A 6,138-nucleotide genomic window follows, 5' to 3' on the forward strand; every position below is an offset into this window, starting at 1 on the left:
TCTTGTCCTTTGAGGTGGTAGAGATCATGGGTTTGGAAGGTGCTTTGCTGCAGTGAATCTTGCAGATGGTACACTGCTGCCACTGTGCATTGGTGGTGGAGGGAGTGAATGGCACACCATGTACAAACAATCAAGTGGGCTGCTTTGTTCTGGATGGGGTCAAGCTTCTTCAGTCTTGTTGGAGCTGCACCCATCCAGGCAAATGGAGAGTATTCCATCACACTCCCGACTTGTGCCTTGTAGATTGTGGACAGGCTTTGGGGAGTCAGGAGGTGAGTTACTCGCCGCAGGATTCCTAGCCTCTGACCTGCTCTTGTAGCCACAGTATTTGTATTCATAGAGATATACAGCACTGAAACAGGCCCTTCAGCCCACTGAGTCTGTGCCAACCATCAACCACCTATTTACACTAATCTTACATTAATCCCATATTCCCCCTCATATCCCCACAATTCCCCTACCACCTACCTACACTAGGGGCAATTTACAATGGCCAATTTACCTATCAACCTACAAGTCTTTGGCTGTGGGAGTTAACCAGAGCACCCAGCAGAAACCCACGCAGTCACAGGGAGAACTTGCAAACTCCACACAGGCAGTATGTAGAACTGAACCCGGGTTGCTGGAGCTGTGAGGCTGCGGTGCTAACCACTGTGCCGCCCCAGTTCCCGTTCAGATTCTGGTCAATGGTAGCCCCTAGGATGTTGATAGTGGGGGATTCAGCGATAAAATGCCATTGAATGTCAAGGGGAGATGGTTAGATTCTCTCTTGTTGGAGATGGTCATTGTCCAGCACTTGTGTGGCGCAAATGTTAGTTGCCACTTATCAGCCCAAGCCTGGATATTGTCCAGTTCTTGCTGCATTTCTACACTGACTGATTTCAGTATTTGAGGAGTCGTGAATGGTGCTGAACATTGTGCAATCATCAGCGAACATACCCACTTCTGGCCTTATGATTGAAGGAAGGTCATTGATGAATTAGCTGAAGATGGTTTGGCCCAGGACACTACCCTGAGGAACTCCTGCAGTGATGTCCTGGAGCTCAGATGACTGACCTCCAACAACCACAGCCATCTTCCTTTGCACTAGGTATAATTCCAACCAGCAGAGAGCTCCACCCTGATTCCCATTGACTCCAGTTTTGAGAGGGCTCCTTGATGCCATACTCGGTCAAATGCTGCCTTGATGTCAAGGGCAGTCACTCTCACCTCACCTCTGGAGTTCAGCTCTTTTGTCCATGTTTGAACCAAGGCTGTAATGAGGTCAGGAGCTGAGTGGCCCTGGCGGAACCCAAACTGAGCATCACTGAGCAGGTTATTGCTAAGCAAGTGCTGCTTGATGGCACTGTTGATGACACCTTCCGTCACTTTACTGATGATTGACAGTAGACTGATGGGGCGGTAATTGGCCGGGTTGGACGTGTCCTGCTTTTTTTTGTGTAGAGGACATACTTGGGCAATTTTCCACATTGCCGGGTAGATGCCAGTGTTGTAGCTGTACTGGAACAGCTTGGCTAGGGACGCGGCAATTTCTGGAGCACAGGTCTTCAGTACTATTGGCGGAATATTGTCAGGACCCATTACCTTTGCAGTATCCAGTGCCTTCAGTCGTTTCTTGATATCATGCGGAGTGAATCGAATTGGCTGAAGTCTGGCATCTGTGATGCTGGGAACTTCAGGATGAGGCTGAGATGGATCATCAACTCGGCACTTCTGGCTGAAGATTGTTGCAAATGCTTCAGCCTTATCTTTTTGCACTGATGTGCTGGGCTCCCCCATCATTGAGGATGGGGATATTTGTGCAGCCACCTCCTCCAATTAGTTGTTTAATTGTTCACCACCATTCATGACTGGATGTGGCAGGACTGCAGAGTTTAGATCTGATCCATTGGTTATGGGATCGCTTAGCTCTGTCTATTGCATGCTGCTTATGCAGTTTGGCATGCAAGTAGTCCTGGGTTGTAGCTTCACCAGGTTGATACCTCATTTTGAGGTATGCCTGGTGCTGCTCCTGGCATGTCCTCCTGCACTCTTCATTGAACCAGGGTTGGTCTCCTGGCTTCATGGTAATGGTAGAGTGGGGGATATGCTGGGCCATGAGGTTACAGATTGTGGTTGAGTATAATTCGGCTGCTGCTGATGGCCCACAGCGCCTCATGGATGCCTAATTTTGCATTGCATTTCCTGTACTATTATAAGCCTTAAGCGATAAGCCTTAACCGCTTATCAGATACTCGAGAAACAGCTAGCTTCTTCCCCAAACTCCCAGCATTCTGTTCAAGTCGCACTCAAAATCCTCTCCCCCTCTGCTTCTCTCCGAATCTCCAAGCCTTTACCCCACTTTTTAAATCCTCTCCTGCTGCTTCTCTCTGAATCCATGAACTTTTGGCATGCTTTTTTAAATCCTCTCCTCTCCCACTGCTTGTCTCCGAATCTCCCAGCTTTTGGATCACTTTTAAAATTTTCTTCACTCCCGCTACTTCTTTTCCCCCTCGCTGCCACTGTGCTGCTTTTATCCCCGCTGCTGGTCTCGCTCTTTCCGCTGCTTGCATTTGTTTATAAACAGATTTATGATTTAGCTACACCGAACACACCAAAATAATTCCCCCCCCCCTCCCCCCCCACTGTTAAATTTAAAATGACTGACACTTCAGAGGCCAGAAAATCCAGACAAAGAGGACAGGGAATCAAAGGAATTGTTAGTTTCATACTGGAGTTGATTGTTTAGAAAAGCCCCACAAAAAACTTCAAAAATATGCTGAAATTCAATTTCCTCAGCGAAATTGTTTTCTGATGCCATACTTCATCGAATTGAAAATACATCTAAAGCTAAATTCAGTTATAACGTCGCCACACCAAGGATGGTGTATGGAAAACAATTGACCATAACTGCTTAAATGAGGAATATTATGTGCTGGCTCTTGCTGTAACTGCATTAGGGCTGATCTTGATCTCCCAGATACAGGAAGAAGGTGTCGATCACATTGCATTTGACCACCTACACAGTGACTGATTTGATGTGATCCAGACTGTGATCTTATATACAAGGTCAGAGTAATCCATAAATCAGACCAGAGTCTGTCGTCATTGAGATTGCTCCATGGTCCTATTCTTGGCATGTACTCTTAATGGCCCAGTGCTTAGCCAGACTGAATAAATCTCCATGAAGGTTATCATGTGCCTCATGGGCCATTTAACATTCCCGGCACCATTGGTCATAGTCACAATTCTTTGAACTCTTTTTTTTGGAAAATACATCTCGTTCAGATCTGGGAAGTACAGATTCATGAAATTTAAAAGGGGCGATTGAGAACATAATTTCCATAGCTTCATTAAAGGAGAGCTGGCATCAGTCTCAACCAGGTGTCTCTCTCAAGAGGCAATAAGCTATGCTTTGGAGACATGACAATATTTCTCATCATTCTATTTGGGCAGGCATCCATGCAGTGGCTTTATAAAGCTAAAATAAAGTGACTAATAATTTTTTAATGTGTGACATTAGGAGAGGAGGATAATGAAAATGGGTCACCCATCACCCGTCTAGCCCCTTACATTGCTGATAGGGATGCCCTAATATCGCAGAGGTTCACCTAGTGTGAAACATAAGACATGAAATCCTGCAGAGTTTGCTCCCACCCCACAACCTTTAAAGATAGAAGGACACCTAGCACTAAACAGTCTTTCAACCCATTGCACCTCTGCCCACTGATTCCCAGCTTGTACTGACATTCAGCATGAAACAAGTGAAAAGGGTGAACTGACACTTGGAATGCACTAATTGGTAAGGTGCGGAAGTGATTCTAATCAATACATTTTACATGCTGTTATAAAATGAGGAAACTTATTTTGTCAATCACCCATGTGCATTTGCTTGGTGAATTACAGTTTCTTGAACTTACGCTTCCTACTGTTTCTACATGATGTATCCGTGTGGCTTTAGCAGAGATAGAAGCAGTCTCTTCAGATCCCTGCCCTGCACTGCTGAGATACTCTTGGCCAACACCTCTGAATTTTGGAGCTCATGAGGACCCTGCCAAAGACTGTTCCACTTGCATCTATGCAGGCGTAGACCCAGCCATCAGGATATGAGTCAGCATGTCAGTTAGTAGCTGCTGGGGAGGAAACGGGTGAGAAGAGGGAGCATTTTGAGTGGAGATCCCACTTCCATATCCCCTTTCATCCCTGTCCTGGGCCAGAGCCACATCACTCCAATCACTGCAAACCAAATTGGTGAAATCAGTGACATGTTGTAAGGCCACTGATCAGGTATCTGTCATCCTGTTTAAGGCAACAGACATCTTCTGCATGGCCCTGGTTATGGTCTGCATGGATTCATTCGAGAGTCATGCTTGGAGCTCAATGGAGGTGAGCACTGTTTCCATGACAGATATTCTTGCAGTTCCCTGCACTACCAATCCAGTAGTGATTGAGTTGGACTCCTCTATCCTCTCTATGGGGAGTGTGTGGTACATCTGTCAGTACCTGGATAAGTTGCTGATGCACCGCTAGCATTTTTCTTCTCAATGATAGTCCCCAGGGTTCAGCAGGTATGTCCAGCTGAGCAGAGTTTGGAGGAGATTACGCCCCTCCACCCCACCCACCCACCCGACACAGACTCTGCATAGCCGTCCTGCAACCAGTGTCTACTCATACTCACCAAGTGAAAACTTAACTGTCTAAGTGGACCCACTAAAGTGCAAGTATCTCCACTGGTGCAATGGCTATATTTCCTATTACAGAACAGCCTCAGAAGAAATCGGGTCCTCTGAGAAATTGTCCTCAAGGATGTCCTGTGACACTTGCTGAACGCGTGAAGTCACAATCTTGATGATCGCCACACTTTGTCTTCTCATGGTCAGTCACTGATGAGTGATTTAGTGAAAGTGGACTGGAAACAGCTGCTTGATGGTAAATCAGTGTCAGAGCAGTGGGAGGCATTCAAAGGGGAGATTTAAGGGGTTTAGCCAGCTTACCCTTTTTCTTTGTGGGAACATGTTTACTCTGAACCCCTTGAATCTCCCCTTTGAATGCCTCCCACTGCTCTGACACTGATTTACCTTCAAGTAGCTGTTTCCAGTCCACTTTCGCTAAATCACTCTTCCATTTAGTAAAATTGGCCTTGCCCCAATTGATAACTCTAACTCCTGTTCTATCTCTGTCCTTTTCCATAATTATGCTAAAACTAACTTAATTATGATCACTATCACCAAAATGCTCTCCCACTGCCACTCCTTCCACCTGCCCATCTTCATTTCCTAAAACTAAGTCTAAAACTGCACCCTCTCTTGTTGGACTTGCTACATACAGGCCAAAAATGTTCTGAGTGTACCTCAAGAATTCTGCTCCTTCAATTCCTTTCGCACTTAAAATTATCCCAATTAAAATTGGGGTTGTTAAAATCCCCTACTATTACTGCCCTATTGTTCTTGCACTTCTCAGAGATTTGCCTACATATCTGCTCTTGTATCTCCCTCTGACTGTTTGGGGGTCTATAGTACACTCCCATGATTGTGATTGCCCTTTTTTGTTCCTTAGCTCAATCCATATGGCCTCATATGATGAACCTTCCAACATATCATCCCTCCTCACAGCTGTAATAGTTTTTTTGACCAAAATTGCCACTCCCCCTCCTTACTTATCCCCCTCCCTATTGCGTCTGAAAACCCTGTTACCAGGGACGTTGAGCTGCCATTCCTGTCCCTCCTCAAACCACGTTTCTGTAATAGCTATGATATCATACTGCCACGTGTCTATCTGTGCCCTCAGCTCATCTGCTTTATTTGCTATACTCCTTACATTGAAATAGATACCTTTGAGCACTCCCAAACTCTTTAAAAAAAAATTTTCTAACCTTTGTTTCCTTTGTCTTCCAGACTCATCCATTAATTTTCTGCCTTCCATTTTCAATTCTGATGTCATCCCAACTGAATTTACCCTCAGGTCCCCATCCCCCTGCCAAACTAGTTTAAACCCTTCCCAACAGCACTAGCGAAACGTCCCACAAGGAACTCAGTCCCGGCTCTGTTCAAGTGCAACCCGTCTGGCCTGTACAGGTCTCATGTCCCTCAGAGCCGGTTCCAATGCCCCAGGAATCTAAAGCCCTCCCTCCTGCACCATATTTTTTATGTTGTTATGGTG

Source organism: Heterodontus francisci, chromosome 9, assembly GCF_036365525.1.
Source record: "Heterodontus francisci isolate sHetFra1 chromosome 9, sHetFra1.hap1, whole genome shotgun sequence".
NCBI lineage: Eukaryota > Metazoa > Chordata > Chondrichthyes > Heterodontiformes > Heterodontidae > Heterodontus > Heterodontus francisci.